General features: G+C 27.2%; 1 protein-coding gene across 1 annotated transcript in view; it reads right to left on the bottom strand.

Moving 5' to 3' along the window:
- dy (transmembrane protein dusky) overlaps positions 1 to 22,343 on the bottom strand; it is a 45,714-nt gene extending 23,371 nt beyond the window's left edge. Inside the window, exon 1 of the mRNA XM_088185479.1 lies at positions 22,000 to 22,343. The gene's annotated coding sequence lies outside the window, so the exon portion shown is untranslated. The remainder of the gene's footprint in view (positions 1 to 21,999) is intronic.
- Positions 22,344 to 22,876: the final 533 nt, after the last annotated feature.

Below are 22,876 nucleotides of genomic sequence, written 5' to 3'. Positions count from 1 at the left end.
AGACTACGCTATGCCGACCTTATGATCTATAATTGTAAATTTGTAACGTGGGGCAACTTTGCATTTAATCTGTTTATAACAATAAACCATATTTAAAAACTTAGCTATATTTAAAACTTAAATAAATACGGCTTCATTTTCATGAATAGTAAATCAAGCAGTTTTTTTCTTTTCAATATACAATTAAGGACTACGATATGCTTATAAATTTAACACTTTCATTGTAGTTATAAGTAGAAAGAAATACATAGAACTCTACAAAATACTTATTGATGTGTGATGATTATGTGTTATAAAAAAATCTAATATCGTATTGTAACTTTAGCGAATAATACGTATTCATATTAAAGGTCTTATAAAGTACTCTTGTATTTAATTCTTTAAAAGGTAATAACAATAACAAAAAAATACCACATTGAGAAAGAAGAAGTAGACTTTTAATTGACAACAGCGTGGCATGTTGGGACCTTGTTATTTATACACTATAAGAGTTCGTTTTGTATTTTCGCCGTTTACGGACGTCCAAGTATCCGGATTCTCCGCGAGGCTTCTGCAGAACTGAATCAAGTTCAACCTTAACCCAGTTTCAGAGAGCAGAACGAACGAGATGGATTCCTGTTGGTCGTAAATACGAGTTTTGGCTCGGCCCACACACATGGGCGACCCACATTTTTTTCACCAATCTTGGCGAACCACCCGTAAATTTCTTTCTTGGTCGAGAGGGGTATAGGACATTTCGCACGGCCCCTCGTCGGTATCGCGGATCGATCAAAGGAATTTTGCATTCTTTTAGCTGTTTTCATTCGGAGCGGCAACGAGAGAGATTAAAGGAGAAAAACGAACGAGATGAAATAATTGTGGAGAGACCGCAAAGGGTCGTCCGTTAACACGAGGCAAACAGACCGCGACAATGAGAAGTGTCGCATAAAATTTGCACATATACAAACGTTTTGTAGGTGTATTAACCAGCAATTTATTTTCTATAAATGTATATAGTGAAATATAAATTTCAAGGTATATATTATATTGAAGTAATATATAATTTTTTTACAAATCGAACTCATCAAATTAAAAATAAAATTTTATATAATTTCATTATACTAATTATTTTTCATGACTCTCTTCTTGTTCTTGATATTTATTTTTATTTATAAACATATTAAACTCATAAATGTATCAAAATATGTGTCTTATCGATGGCATTTAGTATAAATTGGATAGCTGTAGCATTGACAACTTCACAAGAGGAACAAAAAAGTGCGTGGTTACTTTTAAATTTATTTGCACATTTTTTTCTTCCTATTATTTTATAGACAAATTTATATTAGTTGATCCACATTTACTTAAATTTTTTTATAGATTGACATAAATATGTTTTTAATATTTATTAAAAGCAGATTTAATAGTCATAATTTAAAAACAGCGTTGTACTACCACTAAACAATAATTAATCTATAATAAAAAAAACTTATTTTATAATAATATACGTTATGGATATTTTTTCTGTAAAACCGATCTCTTTTGATGAATCAGTGCAAAAAAACACGTTCAACGAGTGATCGTTATGTGCTCTTAATTTTTGCCTTGTGATTGGTCGGTCACTATGAGGGGTTATGCCGGTATGCTAAGTACACAAGGCGGTATTGATAGTTTCGTTTTTAAGGCACGGTTATTGGGCTTTTCGCTCTTTTCAATATTGTTAATATTATTTATTAAAATTATAATACTGACTAAAATTATTGTCTTGTATATTTTTTAATTTTATTTATTTCTAAATGTAATAATTTATTTATTTGAAAATATGTATTATTTGTTTTGTTTTCAGCGATTATGCGTGTATTTATTTTTGTGCACTGAATTTTAAGTAATAATGTACTATAGATAGAAAATTTTAATAAATTAAAACAGCGATGTGCACCTTGGGCCCGCGGGCCGCATGTGGCTCGGTCAGTGTTTTTGTGCGGCTATTTTATGTTATTGTATTATTTTCAATAAATGTTATTTTTCACTATATTATAAATGCTATGCTTTGTTTAAATAAATATGTGCGGCCCACAGTGTATTTTTATTTTTGGTTTTGGTCCAGTATAGTATTTCAATAGAAATAACATATTAGTAGAAAAATTTTCTTTATTAAGGTATTATCAAACTTCGGTTCTTTTTATTGGAAAAAATATCATATACACCCTTAATTTCTGTCAGATAATCAAAAATGATTTTGGGTTTATACTTAGACATTTCATAAAATTACTTTCATTAGAAGTATTACATGAGAGTTTTTATTATGTTTACTTGGTATTTTGAGGTGTGAGATTTGTATAGTAGGAATATATTAAATAATTTAATAAACATTGCATTTTCAAATCAAGTTGAGAGGTCAACATTTGTGTGTGACTTTGCACCCAATAAAACGTAGGTGGAAACTAGTGAGAATTTTATTAGATTAAATTACATATTACGACAGACGATATGTTTTCTCTGAATAGTAGTGGAGATGCTGGCAAAGGGATGATGTCAGTAGAAAATTCCTTAAGATCTTGTAGGTGGCGTGGCAGTGGGTGTATAGCGGAGATTAATTCATCTCTGCTACAGTGCTTGTATAGTGGAATCCCTCTCAGGGTGTGAGCCCCCATGATAGTATGTTGTTGAGTGTCTTAAATACTGAGCGCTGCAAAACTTGCTGACGAATCATAATCATGCAGCAATCGTCCAGCCAATAAATTTACTCATTTCTTAGAAGAGCGAAATAAGTATACGCCTTTATAAAGTGACATTTGCTTTATGGGCATTGCCCATGGTCGTATACTGCAACGGAGATCTTGTGGATCGGGTGATTTATTGTTTCCTTTAATGACGGAAAATATTTACAGTAAGAACATTTGCGTGTTATTTATGTGATTATTTCTGGTCGTAACGAGGGCTTTTGAATGGTCCCATCATTTACGCAATTGTCTCACAATTGTCTTGTTTATGGATAAGCATTTTGGTCACAGTAAATTAACGCGAATTTTTAGAATAAGCCCCCACAGATTATATTTTAATTTTTAGAAAAAATATAGCATTTTACAGCAATATCTTAAGGATAAATTTGTGATAATATTTATATGTAGAATGATTTTTAAATAGTGATGATAAAACACCGCTTATATTTTTTGTTCAACTTTATTCGAAGAACACGGTGACTGGATTATTGCGCAACCAAAAATTGGGAACACAGATGAGCCAAATACCTATGTTATATAATAAACTAATATAAATATGTAATATCTTTAAGACATGATATTTTTAAATAAAAATCATATTGTCATCTTTGATTTATATAGACAATTTTTGGCGTATTCTTAAATATTCACATATGTGTATATTGCTCATCTATGATCGGAATTATCGCTGTGCGCAATTTTAGTTTGAACCAAACAACACACGTGTTTGTTTAGCCCTTTAGCTAAAGCTGTCACTAAATTAGTTTTAAAAATTGATATCATTCTCTTTATATTTATCGTGTCTAAGCGAGTATTTTCTTTATTACTTATATCTCGTCACCATCTGTCGATTTTCACACGCACATTCAAAAATCCTAAGCTTATCTTAAAAAAGCTTCTGATATTTTTTCAAAAAAATATATTTTATATATTATTATTAAGCGATCCATCGTGTGTATCGCTACTAAAATAATATTATGTAATAAAAATGTATGTTAAAATTATAAGATTTATTCCGGCTTAATTTTGCATTAATATAATAAAAATATTAAACTTGGTTATAACAAGAAAAATACATATGTTAATTGAAAATATTAATTGGTAAATTAAATCAATACCAAAAATAAATATTTTTGGTAAAAATACAGTTTTATAATATTATTAAATATATCTTAATAAATATATTTTATTGGTTTTTTTCTTATCAGGGGGCAATAAATAAAATAAATATGAATTGTGCAAATAAAAAAATCAGTGTAGTGATTTGTTTTTTCATTCTTGTGTGTAGAATTAAAACTTATTTAAAGCAACCCTATACATATTTATATTTATAAAATTGGATTTAAACCTAATATCAATAATTTAGAAAAAAACATTATTTTTGCCATTAATATTCTGCAAATTATAATAATAATTTTTTAATTTTTTTTAATTTTTGAACAGACATTTGATAATTTATGTTAGCCCTAAGTCAATATAACATGCTGTATTCAAGTTTATATAATACAATTTCTTGTAATATGATGTCAAAAAAATATTTATTTTTCTAAAATTGCGATATGATGTCAATGAAATATTTTGTTGAAGCATATAAATTAAGATTAATAATTGTTCTAATGAACCCTGAATTCTACCAGAATGTTAAATAACTGTTACACATTTCAACGAGATCGATTCATGAGACTCGAAAGCATTAACATACACAAAACGAAAGTGAGCGTGTATCACATACATCAAATAGTGCCCAAATATGTTTTTTTCTTCAGTTAAACGATAATACCGTTAAATTGATTAACGCATTCGCGAGAGAAGTAGGTTTCTCGAATACTTTGTAGAATTTAAGGTGAAAGTCACGGTACGTATATAACACAACCACGTATGTAAATCATACCAATTAAATTATTTACCGTTTGGTTAATAAACAAATAAATAAACTTACATTACACAAATTTTAACACGTGTTACTTAAATAAATTGATTTTCAGATAAAATAAATTGATAAGAAATAATGTGTGGCTGCTTTAAGACGTACTTGATTTTTCGCGAACATTTCACTCTCGCAAGAGGTTTTCGCAGTAAAAAATTGTTTACTGTTAACTTTTTTTTCTAATTGCATCTGGGAAATGTGATGTGATGTGAGAAATGGTATAATTTGCGGTACTCGTAATTGTTACGGTCTGTTGTAACAATTGCGAAATTAATTGATATATGCGAGAGTTATAGAGCTAATGAAAATTTAATATTTATGTTTTGATGACTGAAAAGACAATTAATTAATATTTTTATTTTAATGATGACGAAATATAGAGTCCTTAACGTATTTAATTAAATGATTTGTACAAACAGATATTTTTTAATTTATTAAATTAGGTATAGCACGCTTTAACATATTTTATACGATTTTTAAACTAGTAATAAATATTTTTTTATTTAAGAAAATCGAGCTTTGTTCGCAATTTTTTTTTATATTTTCTATCGTGTTTTAAAGTTTTTAAAATTTTATTTTTATATTTTTCATAATTCGTTTATATTATTACGTATATATTTATATAATATAATGTCGTTTAATAAATTAATTATGATGTTTATTATTATATTATAAAATAAAGTCGTTAAAAAATAGTGAAATATTAAGTCAAAAGCAATAATTTTTTATTTAAATAATTATTTGTAGCAAAAATAAGAAATATTTTTCAACACAGTGGAAGATGGCACAAATTATCCTCATGGTATAAACTGAAAAGAATCTAGAAGATGTAAAATATAACAGTTCAATTATACTTCTGCCTATTTTATCAAAAATGTATAAGTAGAATAAATCCAATTCGGCTTTCTGCAACAGCACGAAAGCTGTAGGAGAGAAAATATTACTAAGCTGCTTTCCTGGATTTAAGTTAAGCTTTTGACAATGTGTGGCATATATTATGTGGTAAAAGAAAGCAACTAGGACTCTACTAGATAATGGTAAAATCCTTTCAAATGACAGTGAAGAACAAGCTGCTTGTATACAAATTCATTCTGAAGCTAATATGGATGTAGAAATAATTCAGAAATTTCAAAATAAAATTTTTAGAGTGATACTAAATACTCCATGGTACATATGTCGAAATTTTTCTTATTCACAATGACTTGAAAATTGAAATTGTTATTTATGATTTTTTTCTGAATGTCAGGATGAAAAGACAGGTTTTATTTCGGTATAAAAAAGCGATTTATAATTTAAATAGATTTTTTCCTGATATGAAAATAATTTTTACATCTTCGTGAAATTAAGAATAAAACAACCCATTTATTTGTGTTGAAGTTTTTCAAAATTCATGAGAGGTATTTGATATAAACTAAAGACTAATTCTAAGTACATATTTTAAAGCTCTCACGCTACTTTTCATAGTATAAGACAAAATTAAAGTCGCTGACTATTGACCTGAAAGACCTGTGTTCGAACCCTGCCTCAACTTTGTGTTATTTAATTTCTATAATGCGTGGAAGATCAGAATTCTGGTTATTAAATAATTATAATTTCAATGGATTATTACAGATTAGGTCTACATGGATGAATATCGTGATGATTTATTAAAATTAAGCTAAGTCGTACATATTAGGTATTACAAATCTCTAATAATGAGCTACTTAGAATACTTTAGGGACGGTTGATGGTGTCGGGTGGTAATTATACACAGATTGAGCCGCTGCTGTAGTATTTTATTGATGATATGAGCTGTTTACATTGTAAAAGGGCGAACGCGAGACGATGCGTCCGAACGCCCGGAAGATTGCCAGTGTAGAGAATGATTGTCACGCCAATGCTACTCAAGTGCCGACCAGTTTTGGCCATTACAAATTTAAATCGGCCCCCATAATAAAAATATTTAAAAATTAAAACTTAATGATTAAATATATTATCTAACTCACAGTTGTAATTAATTAACCACAACTGTGTTAGTATATGCAGATATTACATGGAATTTACTATAAAGTTATGTAAATTACTGGAATCTGTGTAATAGGTATAAGACTCAAACAACAAGCAGAAGCTGCAGAATAAGTGTCAAAGCAAATTTAAACACATATTTGTATGAAATATTATTTTTCTTTAATTTAATTTTACGTTTTTTAACACAATTTCTTAATGGATCATCACACCACGTATTGTAATACATCATTACATGCTATTTTGTGGTGCATCGCGTATTACTTTATCGTATCTGTACCATCAAATTTGCGTACCAGTGACCCAGAGCGGAACAAAGGCGGCCGATCAGACTATGATGAGAAAAATTGCGCCGCGGTGTATGTAAGCAAGCCGAACCGAAAATAACTGATTGATAATTGCCCAGTAAGGAGATGAATGGAGCACGTAACGGTGTTGATAACAAAATTTGGGTCTGCCAGTGTACATTTCGTTTAATCATAGTCGTTGTACTAATTTAACAGACACTATTTTTGAGACGCTCTGTAAAACAGGAACAGGTGTCGGTTGCGCGAAGCATTATCTATGCCAACCAATTATTTCGCTTAATGGCAATACACACATACACACTGACAATCAATTAGCGTTTTTTGAATTTGTGGATTGAAATGAAGCTGAACATTATTAAATTACTTATGAATTTAATTTGTGGATAGTATTTAAAAATGTAACATATAATCACACGTAAGAAAAATTAATATTGACTATTTAGTAATATCATCAATGAATCAAAATGAGTCAATAAAAGACAATATTTAATATATTTTCATTTTCAATGATCAACAATTTGTTAGAAATAAATTAATAAAGTATGCTTTTAAAATCCGTTCATGGCTACTTGAAATTGTAAGTTTATAAACTAGTCACTAGTCAACCAAAAATTACGACTGATTGTTAGTATTTATGCTAAAATATATTTTACACAGCACATAAATAAGGTAAAAATTTATGTATATTACAATTATTCTAATATTAATACTAAAATAGTTTTTCGCGAACTCTACTTACCCACGGGTTACTAAAGATCTTTTCTGTATTATGTTTACAAATAAAATTTTAATATTAAATACTATATATTAAAAATTTCTAAGCTATATTGTTATTATACAAATATAATACATACAAAACATGAATGTTTAAAAAAAAAATTCAATTTTGAAAAATTTAATTTCAAGATAGGAATAATTAGGAATAAATATTTTTCAAACTGTACACCAGTGCTACCTCAGAGGATTAAAAAATAATGGGTTCAAATTTGAAAAGGGATACTCTACGCAGTGTTTAAAGGATGTAAAAATTTTGTTCATATCATATAAGTGAATAATTAACATCTAGTCATTATAACAAAATACCAAATAAAATATACACATATTATATTTTATATATTTTATTGCTGTTTTTAACTCATTATTTCATTAGGATGAAATTATTGCTTCCTATTTAAAAAGTAATTGATTTTTAAATTGTTTTTTGCAACTAAATGCCAAATTTGATTACCGTTGAAAATTTTAGTGGCACTTATTCGGATAACGAAAAAATGAATTATTCTATGTAAATATACATATATCTGATTAGTTAGGTATTTAAATTACAAATATAACTTTTACACTTTTTTCTGCAACAAAAATCAGATTACTTAATTAATGTGAAATTACAGACTGTTTGTGGTTTTTATATTAAAAAAATCAGAGGAAAATAACTTGGCCGAATATTTTAAGTTTTGTGCTAAGCATAAAAATTCATATTTATTTATAAAAGTAGAATTTTTTTTTTCACTTTTTATTTACCTTAAAAAGTATACTTAGTATTTACCTTATGAGGTTATTTTTTCGTTAACATAAAAATATAGAAATAGATAAACCTTACATTTAGTATTTTACAAAAAAAATTGCACAATTTTCTGCTACAAAAAAATGTGGAATTGACTGAATTTTTACATAAATATATATTATTTTATCTTCAAAAGGCCTGATTTTAAAATATCTTAAAGATTCGAAAAAATACAGTTTTCTGAAACTTTTACTTTGACAAAAAATCATAATCATAATCATGATTTTTTAATTAAAAAAATTCACTTTTGATTAAGATAATTTACCAAAAAAATGATGATTGGTATTTATTGTACTTCCTGATTTTTTTTATTAAAATATAAATAAATAAAATAACAGTTTTGTTGACATTGAAACAAATTAAAAAATAAGCAATGTTAATTTTAAACATATTTCAGACCTTAATTGATAAAATTACATGATCAATTTAGCTGTATCAATAGTTTTCCTCCCAAAAACTATTTTGTATGATTTATTTAATTTTGTTTATCAAAGAAAAAATATATTGTTTTTTTTTTAATATTTTAATAATGCAGTTTATGTCTATTAAAAAAATACGATTTTAAAAAATAGGTAAAGAAAATTTTTCATTATAAAAATTCGCTGTATTTATTTTACGAAATTATTATTTTTGCTAGAATAAAAACAGGAAAAATCTAGTAGATGTCTATGTATAAAACCGTATCTTTTAAAAAAAAGTTTTTTCATAAGATACCATTAGTTAAATTCTACATAATAAAATGGTATCCTTAAAAAAAGTTTTTATGCAAGATACCATTAGCTAAATTCTACATAATAATATCATGTACAAAATTCATCTATGATTATTTTTGCTTTCCAATTTGTTTCATCGCAAAGATAAGGTTATATTTCATTTTAGTAGATTTTATAATATTTTTACCCTTTCGCATTATTTAATAACATGTTTTTGCCATAAAGGTTGAGTAATGTGATTTAAATCTCGATTTATGCGCTTACTTAAAATATTTCTTGTTTATTTATACCATTTCTACCTTTTTTTATATGAGATTCGTCAATTTTGTTATTAAATAAAGTTGTACATATATAAAAAATCCTAATGAAAAACTATGCTAGTTGAAAATCATTACATATGTTACATTATAGTATAGTATTGTGTTGTATATAATATAATATATTGTATTGAATATATATCATAAAAATCAAATCTTAAGAATTTTGTAAATACAATTGTTATCAATAAGCGAAATATTGCAATTACATATATTTTATAAAATCAAAAATTAAATATTCTAAATCATTAAAAAGCTAATTATTAAAACAGATTTTTTGTATAACTAAAATAACAAAATTTAATTAAATAATCATGAAAACATATATGCAGCAAAGTTTATATGCAGTTATTTTATCACAATAAATTTTAATTGTTCTACTATAAAACATCCATAAAAATATTGTAAATAAATTATATATAATAATCCTTTAGATTTAAATATAAAAATTATATTTTAGATTATTTTGACGTATTTTATCAAAGCATAGATAAACGATAAAAATTAAAAAGAAATTTAATATGAACCATGAATTTAACTCAATAAGTTGAGTAAATAACCAAAATTGCTGCATTGGGTTGATTGTTGTTTTATTCTGTTTGTTAATAAAAAGTTTTACGAAAGCTTAATAATTTATTTATTTAATTTAATGGAGTATCAGATGCATTTTAAAATTATTAATTTATGAATCAGTATTTCTAAAAAAAATTTTATCTTTTCTTGTATAAAATTATAGATAATGCCAAAAATAATTAATTTTAGTTTAATATTATATTATCTTTATGATATGTACATATGATCTAAACGTAGCATAAGAGCGTACAGATTACTACTTGTTCCATATTATGCAGTTGTGTAAATTTTACAATCTTTCGCCATAAAAATTTTATCAGAGCAATTCACATAACGCCGTTCCGTTAGCTCGTGGGATAGAGACTGATGATAAATACTTCTTTTAACCGAAGCTATTTAACCACACAATGCTAATTGGAACACTATGACTTTTAACTATGATCGAGTTCCACCGACGCAGTAGCTGCTTTTATTTCGAAGATCTATAAATCATCGATGATTTATGAACATGATCGATTGTGCGACTGACTGTGTAGATTTATTAACATTCACTCGTCGACTATGTAATTTTATGACCAATGGTATATTTTATTGTTTCGAAAATTCGATTAATAGTCTTTAGCTTTTGCTCTACTCTATATTTAATATGTATGGGAAGTATTTAATATATGATGATATAAAATAAAATTCAATTTTTGTTAGTAGGTCTTAGATAAATTATACATTTTATGTAATAAACTATATTTAAGTTGTGGTTAAAACGTAACATGTTATAATATCAACAGCTATTATATTGTAGTTCATAGCACGTAGCACATTGTCAATTCATGAAATGTGTGGGCTTAACATTAACATTCGAAATAAGTCATTCTGTTACATATGTAAACCCATTATGTCTAATTGGAGGTGTCGAACGTGACACGATCTTGATATGTTTACGTTTCGATAACGGTTAAAATAGTTTGTTTTATTGCAAAAATTAAAAAAAGGTAAGAAATATTTAATGTTTGACAAAAAATGAAAAATTAAGCCATCAGAAATCGAGAGTTTGGTGGAAAAAACGATTGTATAATGATATATTATTAAAAAAATATAATGTAATTCCGTTTTTTTATAGAACAACATAGAAAAAACAACCATGGCAATGATTCGTGTAATTTTGTGTAATTATGGTCGGTCTATGGTCACGCGGTTACAATCTAGACGGTAAGAGCAGTTCCAATTGTTTTTAATTCGTGATTGATGTATTTGATAAAAAATATCGCTTATATAGGTATATATTAAGTTCTTATATCGATACTGTGATTTGTATAAAATCATATACATTACTTTATTTTATTAATTATTAAAATTAAAATAAGGACAATTAGTATTTTACTGATAAGATCAGAGATCGAGTTTCAATACGTGAATGTCTCAACTGCCGTCACATCAGATTAATATTTATTACGTGTGCAACATAATACAGAGTTATTTTACTACTTTTTAGTGCTGTCTAAAGATTGCTAATTAAAAATTACAACACCGACGACGACCTGCCCCAATTGTTGCATACAATTATGCATCCGCGGGAACTGTGGCGAACGGAAAAAAGTGGATCTTTTGTATCCGAGACTTAACACGGTAACGCCAAAAGTGGCAGTTATTAATGAACTCAACACTTTTGTGATCGATTAGTCTGAAAAAAATATTCGCAAGAAACTTGGTCTCAAATCCAAAGCGAGATCGAGAGGCGCTAATGCGCTCCTTTGTTAAATGGCAGAAGTTAATTTTGTGTAATTGTGCACGGGCGAAACGACACCGAGTGATCATTAAAAGCGAATTCAGTACGAGAAAAATGCGATCTATTAAGGAATAGAAGAAAAAATGTTTAAAACACACACTTACATTCAATGTACGAAAAATGTTCATGCGATTTTAATGATCCAGCGCGCGATACAAATGATTGATCGTTGTCGTTTTTCCCATTGAATGTCGCCGGTTCCGGTGAAATTGTATCGAGGAAAATTTCTAAAGAGACAAATTTATTTTTAAAAAGCGTGTATAAAATATATGTCTTTATACAATTGCTTCAAAATATACTTTCTCTTTAGGGTGAAGCGAATAATCATGTATTACCTGATCAAAAAGAATAGTGTTTTTTTCTTCTGATGTTTATGTGTGTGTGTTAGTACAAATAATGGGTTAGATTAATACAGTTGAGCTTTGGTTTAAAAGCATAATTAGTTTACGAAATGTGTTCATATTTTAAAATTAAATCTTCTGATAAGAAATAATGCACACTTAAGATTATACGGTCTAAAACCCAATATTATTTATATAAAAATATTAATACAAAATACTCACATATATTTTATTACTTAAATTTGTAGTAAAAAAATTGTTTTTTTTTATTGATTATTCAATTTATTTTCTTTTCGTAAAATCTAATGATACTTGCTTTTGCCTCCTTTTGAGAATTTGGCGAAAATGTGTCATTGTATTGCCATTGGATAGATTCATGGCTCGCACTGTTACAACCTTATTAAACGAGCAGCTTTACCATGAAATTTAAAAATATAACAGATATCCTTAATCTCATTTGAAATTAGAGGCTTCTCAGCATTTTTTTTATTTTCCTCGGATCTTCTCTGTAGCTTCGTGATATTACTCGCGATTCAGATCTGTTAGTTCTTCGATGGTCAGCTCATTGCCATTTTCCTCTACCTCTTAAATATCTCTTCGTTCAAAACCAGCCTCATGGTCTTCCTCAAGGACACAATTTTATCTAAAATTGCCGGCTCCCGTTCATTATCAAACCCGTCAAGATTTCTTTAGGCTGAATTAAGGGTTCTCTTGGTAGTACTCGAACTCCATGCTTATATAATGAATCCATGGTAAAATTTGTTTCTTCGATCACTTCAATGCATCAGTGAAATAGTGATTCGGTTTTTCAAGTTCGAAATGACCTGCTGATTTATATGTTAATGTAATGGAGTGGTATTGGGGAGAAAGAAACTTCATCCTAATTAATTTGAATTTCTTTAATAAATCGTTCTGAAGGTATGGAGGATAAGCAGGGGCATTACCTATAACCATCAAGACTTTAAGTGGCAAATTATTTTCCAAAAGGAATGTCTTCGCTCCATGAATAATCAACAATTGTTTATCAAAATACAAAAATTGGCAAAATTTATTAAAAAGTTGCTCTTATAATCTTTCTAATAAGATATAGAAATAATATCCTAAACATGCTAAGCTAGTTGTGCTTTAATTTTAATGTTATGCTATTTTTATATGCAGATAAAATAATATTATGATTTAAACTTTAAACATAAAGAAAAATATATTTTAATACATCACTGATATATTTATTTAATAAAAACCTCTTATATTAATAATTGTTCCATATTAAATCCATATAAAATAAATTAGTTCAATGTACAAATTTGGGCACAATTAGTGTTTTTACTTATTTTACATATTATGTATTATATATAGTATATATTAATAAATTTTATATTATTATCGGCTAATTAATTATAATTCTTTCACAAATACCATTACAATTATTAAATTAGTTTTTTAAATAAATTCATACTTGGATTTATTTTATGGAAATAAACTTATTATTTTAACCAAGCTTTTTTTGTTACATACATATAAAATATTCTATATAAGCTGAAGTGCCTTATTATTAAAAAAATTCAATATCCAATACATAAATACAAAAATATTTGTAATAAAATTTAGTGAAGTGAAGTGCTTTTAAGATAATTTTACTACGATATTAAAAAAATCTATGATTCTAATTCCATGTTCTAATATGCTAAGCAAAAATTTGTTATATTATATCAGTATTTAAGATGTGATTTCATTATTTAGTTGCTTGTATTTCATATTACTATTTCCTGACTTATTAGAAATACTTACTACAGGAAAATAAAATCTAATTATAATTTTTTTAATAGATATTTTATATGAGCTGAAGTAGCACCAATACATATTTACGACCTAGCTCAATTAAAATTATTCATCCGTGAAATTAAGAAAATCTAGGTAAACCTTATCTGTAATGATCGACCGGAATTATAATTAAATACTAATTATAAATTAGGTTAGTAACACTTAAAATTATTTTATTTTTGAATAAAAATGTATATATTGTATTGATAATTTAATATATGATTTCTATATGCAACGATTAACATATAGAAATCATGCTCTGTTATATTCTTTCAAAGCAATAAATAGTTTTAATTAAATATGCTGTAATATGCTGTATTGCATTCTTGAGCTGATTACAAAATATCGGTCCGGCAATGACCGCAAGAACTAGGTAGATTTTTGTATATAAAGTGTGTAAGAAAAAGTTTTTTATTAAAATTATTTTATTATTTTATTATATAATATAGAAATTCTTGACCTTCTTACTTTTTTCTAGGATATTTTTCAACACAATTCATATCTATAAATAAACATTCTTGACCTTCATTTTCATTACGAATTTTATTAACGGAGCTATGAATATTTCAATTTTTATTATATAGTGGCCATTTTGATACAAAATGACGTATCTTTCTGGCTAAGAAACTCGATATATTCACAATATATATATTCTTAGAATGAATAAATAAAAGTGTAATTTCACATTAATGACAAAAAAATTTTTTTTTATCTTTTAATGGTTTTATTTTTTCAGTCTGGCCAACAAATTTATACAAAAAAAATACAGGGTCTATTTTTAGACACAATTTCATATCGATAGGATAAATACTACAACAGTTATCGCGTCCTTAAATTTCGTTATATCCTATATAGGTGTATTAGATATTAAATTTAACATAAATTATATACAATTTCCCGTCGATGAACGACGACGATACGCGGTCTGCGCGGGTGTTTATCGACTATTAGGTCGTATAAATTTGGAATGGCGTAAAACATTATTTATGTACTCAGTTTTTAATATTTTAAAGATAACTTATCCATTTTACTTATTTATTTTATTTTTAAATTTTATATAGTATTTGAAAAAATACAATTTAAAGTTCAACAATTTTTATGGAATATTCTTACTAAGTCTAAACAATATTTTTAGAGCCTTTTTTCTTAAGATTAATTTTTAATACATCTATTGATTTTTCAACATAGTCACCATTAGTTTTTATTTCATTTTCACTTTCTTGAGAAAGACATTGCTAATCTTATATTTTCTCAAAACAATGGAAATTAATAATAAAAAAACATATATAGACATGTATGTATATATTATACTTATCCATTTTATTTTACTTGAAATCTTACACATCTATATAATTTACATATCTAATAATAATATTCTAAAGTGTACGAAACACGATGACCGACATTGATTATTGCCAGTTTTATTTTTAACTATTATCTACTTCGTTATTCTTATCTAATAAATATTTATGATTTCTGAAAACGCCTGACACTAAGCACTAGTAAGACAAATATAATTTAGTTTATTAATTAATTGTGGATTATCCAAAAAAAAAAACTAAGAAAAACAAAGTATGAAATAATAAAATAAAACTTATTTAAATACTATATACATAAACTAAATCTATAAAATTTTATATTTATTTATTTTTAAGTTAGGCATTAAAAAACGTTAAATTAGTAAATTTTGTATGTGTTTTAATCATACACTCATTTGCAACCGAAAATTCTGCTTATTCTTCCTTGATGTAGGTTTATTTAAAAATAATGTTCAGTTAAATTCCAATAATTATCATCATTAATACTATCTATGCATTTTATTAATTTACAGTTTTATGTTCTCAACAATATATAAATTAAATTTCTATCCAATAAAAATATACTTTTTTACAATATACATATATGAATTATCTTGTATTATTTTCACTTTCAACAAAATTTGAATTTTTTTGGCTTATTTGTATTTTTGAAATCATTTTATCACAATACTTTGAGTGCTGTTAATTCTAATATTTAAAGAATTCTATATAAAAATATAATATATAGCTGCGATTTATTTTACTTAGCCAGCACACTAGAAATAATTTGCGTAGCGGCGGCGAGAGTGATACATATCTCTGGCGACAACGGCGGGATTACGACGACCGGCGGCGCCTTGTCAGCCGATCTCATTCATATTGGTTGGTGTGTCTAATTACCACCAGTCTCTTCTCTTTGTTAAAATTTGCAATTTGCTAGTGGTGATCAAAAAATGTAATTTATTTTCTTAACAAATTCTCGAAAAAAAGATTTTTAAATGAATTACTATTTTTGAAGAATCTCAAAATCTCTATCTTAAACTTTGTACATTGTTGAGATGTATGTATATAAATTATATGAATTCACTATGATCAGTATGCTTTAGTATTTGTAACCCTATCCTTTATTGATCCTAATATGATTTGCTTCTCTGAAATACTTTCTTGACTATCCACGCTAACCTGATCTTAAGAGGGTGACTTAACCAGCCGATGTTTCCTCACCACTCGTCCCCAAAAATGAGCCCGGCCCCGTGAAAGTTGGCCGATGTGCTAACTAGCGGCCCCAGAATTCGATCTGTTGTCTGAGTGACCCACATTGGTTGTCGGATCATGCCAGTCTGTTTGGTTGGGTCTTATCGTTTCCTTTTCGTGCTCGTCGCACGCCTGCGGCTCACAATTATTACTATTGCCGTTGTTACTATTTATTACGTGGCGTGACGGACGCTGCTTGCCGAACTGGCCCGAACCGATCGGAATCTTACTAATATACACCTTGTCACGCCGAATGTTGGTTGTATCTGTACGAAAGTGTCACGATTTATGAGAGCAATCGATCGACTTCCGTCGGAAGGGCGATGCGATCCAGGACAACCAAGATTCGCTCCCTCTTCCGACTATTCTTTCCCTCCTTTTGCTCTTTAAATATTAAAACCACATTACTTTAATGTAAGAATCGAATAACTGATCTAATGATTTTTTGGTAATTTTAAATGCATTTCAAAGACGCTTTAGTTGAGATGAGAATGTATTATACATGCGTTGAAAATGATTCAGTCTACGCATACTTTGCCAATTTCGCTAAATGCAATGTAATTATTTCTATGAAGGTTAAATCGTTATTATGGACGGCTAGTAATACATTCTTAGAACAATCAGATCGTACGTAAAATAAATTAATCGATATAAACTACAATTGCTAATTATTAAAACTTTACTGATTTACTGTTACTTTTTAAATGAAATTAATAAGAGGAATCACAAAACTTTTAAGTTTAATTATGTATTTCTTGTATGATTGTATATTATTATAAATCTGACAGCTACGTTTTATTTTTATTATTCATCTGTGAGATTAGGTGAATCTAAGAAAATATTATCTGTGATAATTGATCGGAATTATAATTATGTAATAATCACTAAGGGATTTGAATCTATGTTTCTTTAAGTATCAGTCAAAAATTTCACGTAAACAATTTTTGTTAGTTCAGTTATATACAATTTATATTTAAAAATTTAGAGAAAAATAGTATATTTTTAAGTGAAATTTTATTAAGCAACTACTTACTATTTTAAAGATTTTTTCTGTGAATTTTTTTATATTTTTCTGTGATTTTTTTGGAATTACTTGCTATTTTAAAGATGTGAGGTTTTTATGGCTTATATGTATGTACATATGTATATCAAAATGGTGGAGGCAAAAAGTCATTCATACATGAAGTCAAATTCTAAATTAAAAATAAATAATAATTCTCTATTCTAATTAATTTTATAATATATAGATTTAATAATTTTAATGTAAAAAAAATTAAAATATAAATATAAATTAGATGGTTTTTAAAATATTATATTAATACAATTCACGTTTTCCAGTTAAAGTTGTCTATAGCATAATTAGTTTATTTAATAGATGCTTTTATACTGGTCATTTAGTTTATAGTGCTTTATGTTTTATCAGAATTAATAGAATTTGTGTTTTTCTGCTTTCAAATATTATTTTTTTCTTTCGTTGTAACATGGCAGGCGTAGGCCTAATGCGTTACAGCGGGATAAATCTGTACCCATTACATAGAATAAGTCATGACGAATACGATGAATACGACGAACACAAGTAATTTAAAAAAATCGGTGACATCTATATGATTAATAATAAAATATTATGTTCTGTATATATATAATAATAAAACATTAGGCCTTTTTTGTATATTTTAAAAATATTATTCCTATAGAATTTTATTTGCTATCTTGAAACAAATATTTTCTAAATTCTTGTTTCTTATTAGAGGTTATTGACATTTGTTGTGTTAAAATTAATATACAAAATTTAAAACACACACCCACTATATGAGTTATGGAGGAAAACAATATATTTTTGGTAAGGATTAAAGTTATAAGCCCGGAATGTAAAAAATATATCGTGAGTCATTTGAGTTATATTGTCTTGACATTTATGAATAAATTTAAATATTATAAAAATAAAAATAGCTAGTTGTACTAAAAATTTACAATGATATATTGTATATATTTATTATAAATATATATATTGTTATAAGACAACAATCGACCTATAAATTTTTTTGTTGAAGAAAGTGATGTTTATAAACTAATAACACTAAAAATAACAATTCTTGAATAAAATTATTCGTTTTACTTTATTATATATTCATTACTACAATAATGAAAACAATAGTTTCTACAGTAAACTATAACCATTTCTATGGTTTAGCAGCAATAAACTAAACCAATTTGAATGATAATAATAGTAAAATATGAACGTCACTTAATTTACACCTGAATAACTCGTCATGTACGTGCTTTTTCAGCAATTTGTATGTCTTGAAACGGTCTTAAGGATGTTTGAAGCGGTCAAAGTACTTGTCGTAAATTTATTCGCTGGCCACTTGTGCTCCGGTGTGAGAATCGTTACGTGATTGTTCGGACAAAGCGATCGGACAGAGAGCTTGGAAAATATATAGCTTGAGATGTTGGCGAGCTTTGTTCGGACTTAAAGCTCGGCCCACTTTTCAAGTCGGACACACACGGAACCTTGACCATCGCCGACTGTGACCTTTTTAGGCCACACAGAACATATTATCGATATTACAATATGTTTCGTCAGACGCAGAATCTATCATTTGATATGTGTTACACATTAAGGAATTTAAATAGTTGAGATATAATTATTTAATCACCTCATAATATAATATTTTTGCTTGATGAGTAATACTTTGGGATATAAATTGTATTTATTGCAAATTTTTCATTGCAGCTTAAGAAAAACACAATCAACAACTACTAAGTAAGCATTAAGACACCAGACTGAAATCATTGTCATCAATGTTAATAATTATAAACTATTAATACAGCTTATATGTAATTGATGTTACTATACACTATATGCGCTATTTTATTTTTAGTGAGATTAGAAAAATATATGAATTTCAATTATCAAATCTTTCAGATACGATAGAAATTAATAAATACTATGCTATGATTTTTAGTATATAGTGCTGATTATTTTTGTAAATATTACATTTATTGCCTAGCATAATAAACGTTAAATTAGTAACTGAAATAATTTATTTAAATTCTTATATGATCTTGATTTTATTACAACATTAATTGCTTAAGTTATTAAATTTACAGAAAAATACTACATATTTTAGCAAAAAATAACAGCAACAGATTAAATTTAGTAAATTATCTACAATATTAAAAACACTTTTGTACAACAATTTTTTTATAAATAAATAATTTAAAACATCTATAATTGTAGCACTGTAGTAATTAATAATAAACTATAAATAAAAATAAAACTGACGTGATTTATAAATATTTTGTCATAGTAAGAGCAACATCAATTAGTTTTGCTCATTTTAAAAAATATATAAAATCAGATAAATAAAAAAATAAGACTTTAGCAAATAATTGTATAATTCTCAATTTTTAGTCAATTATATTATATATCAATTTTTAGTCAATTAACTCAAATATATTTGAGTAAAAATACACTTTATATAAGAAATAATGTACAAGTTATTTTATTGTATTTATTATTGATTTTTACAATCAATAATACTGTTTTTTAAATTTTATTTTACCCTTATTTAATGCTGTAAATTTTTTCAATAAATAATATTTAAAAGCATATGAACTAAATCACATCTTTAAGCCACTGCTAACTGTTTTAAGAATCATTTAACGAGGTAATTGATGTTTGTAGTAAGCTGACGTTTATGACACTAACATGTCATGAGAGTCGGCTTATTATGCTTTATGGTGCAAAATCTACTGTCTTTCATTGTCTTCAACACATAAATGGTTTTGAAAAGCACAATGCGTACATAAATAGTTGTCATATTATTATTATATATTATTTTTTCTAAACAATCTCGTTATATACATATATAAATATAACATACATTTATAGTATTATAAAAAAATACATTCACCTACATACATAAATAAATAGACACATTTGTGTTTCACCGAACAAGTCACGATCTGATCATCCTGACATAGTTAAGTGCAGCGATGTTCAATGCCAAAGTTCATCGCTGGGTCATATTTCAATGCAACTTTCATAGAAGGTTTTCAGGTTAAATTGAACCATTGAATTGAGTTAAAGGGTTAACCGCAATTACTTAATAAAAATACGCTCTTACAGGTTATATCCGAAATCGGTCGTATTTAAAAATATAGTTTTGACACGCGTTTCATGTGGGAATCGAACCAAGCCAGTGAGAAAATATTTAATGGACCATTATGTGTACAAAGAGGAATTAAGCACAATAGGCGAATCGAATCGCTTTGACTCAATTGTATCGAATCGGCGTAAACTTTTCATTATACGCATACACTATTCAATAGGAATTTTTTTTTAAGATGATAATTGTTCGGTTTTGGGTTTGTTTCAATTGTGAAAGTTAACGTATCAATTCCATTACATAGTTGTATGATGAATTGTTTATGGGTAATTTAATAAATGAGATTTTACTTAATTCATATGTGGTTTTAATTACATATATTATATGTATATTAACAGGTGAGAAGTGTTAGTTTATAGAACACTTTTATATTAAAAGCAAATTTTTGCCTACTAAATAACCGCAGTACAAGAATATTTATTATCTGTTAAATAAACCATTTAAATAATATTTTAGAATATATATATATATACATTTAATATATTACTCTTGAAAGTATGTGATAAAAAATTGATAATATATTTTGTTTACCCATAATATTCCTAACTTGATCATTCCTAAATAATGTTTATTATATTTCGATCGGTATAGATTACATATACGTAGATTCATTAAAAATAATATATAAGATATAAAATATATGGCTAAAGAAAGCTAATAGGAAAAATCCATTCCTATGAACATTTTATAGTGGAGTAAGTGATTTTTTTTAAATACATAAGAGAAGAAGACATACTCCGTTATAACCACATGTTTAATAATATGTATCTATGTCAAAAGATTAACATTTTTAAATATAGTTTATTTTTATTATCTTTATAATATATAAATTAGAGAAAGCTTTTAATTGATAATTTGATAAAAATTTAGTTTGCTTAATATTTATGCACATTCATACGAACTACATTTTATTCCTATTGTGGCCTTGATATTCCTTCGTGAGATTAAAAGAATATAATGTGATTGATTAGGAGTATAAATATAATTTTATTCATTAAAATAAAAATTACATTTGAATCACAGTTTATACGATCTTCTGATATTTGACATATTCATATTTCCCGCAACTTAGGGTTATCATAAAAAATAAAATATTCTTACAGTTGCATATATGAGTTTATGGTTTTTTAATTGATTTATTTCTAATGCGATACCATTGAATTAGAAAAATATAAACCACCACATTATTAGATATTATAATATTCATACATATCAAAGTACGAACCGGCAACGTTCCGCTCAGATCCAAAAGGGCGTTCGCCTAATCACGATAGCACAGTTATCGACAGTCGATCAATTGTTACGATATGGCACTTTGGTTCATAAACTAAACATTTATATGGCACTTTCGATTTTCGACAGTTCGTCTCGCGCAGTTACAGTGATAGTAATTGTCACTGTCGGTCACCGCGACTGTGTCAAGAGAGCCGACCGATTTGTTAGAGGCTTGCAACGAGAATGTCAGTTGGCAGGTGCCGGGCACACCACGCGGAAGAAAGTACCTCTTCCCCTTTCTCCGGTAATCCCCACCACCGAACATCTCACACGCGTCGTGCGTCTCTTTCTCTCGCGTGCCGGAGAAAGAAATGCCCCCGCCGCGCACCTTTCCCATGACATTAATTCGTATTGATGAACGTGTGTAATAACCGCGGATCAAACATCACCTGGCTTACATTAGAAGTTCACACACACAAGCATACTAAAATTGAATCCGTTTTACGGTTATCTACCCCGGAGATAAGACCACACTATCTTTAAAAATATTGATTTAGAGATGGTGCTGATTAGAATATGTGTGGTTTTATATTTAAAAGTTTTGCACTCAAGAATGATTTTTTTGCAACAAACTGATTTTCTTTAGTAAAATAATAACAAAGCCTTCACATTTTATATAATAAAATCGATGTCAAGTCAGACTTGACCCGCACGATTTGAAAAAAAAACAAATACCTTGCTATTTTACCAGGTACCCGGTCATTCTAATTACAGTATAATATTTGATTTCTTCATTTTAAATAGAGTACATCTCCCACAATTTTTAAGATGCAAAATTATCTGGCTATTTTATTACTTCGCAAAACCTATTTAGGGATTAAGTGAGA

This window comes from Plectrocnemia conspersa, unplaced genomic scaffold, assembly GCF_051122295.1.
Source record: "Plectrocnemia conspersa isolate PC_06_02 unplaced genomic scaffold, ASM5112229v1 ptg000005l, whole genome shotgun sequence".
Lineage (NCBI taxonomy): Eukaryota > Metazoa > Arthropoda > Insecta > Trichoptera > Polycentropodidae > Plectrocnemia > Plectrocnemia conspersa.
The sequence above is the reverse complement of the archived record's forward strand: the minus strand, read 5'-3'. Positions and strand labels throughout refer to the sequence as shown.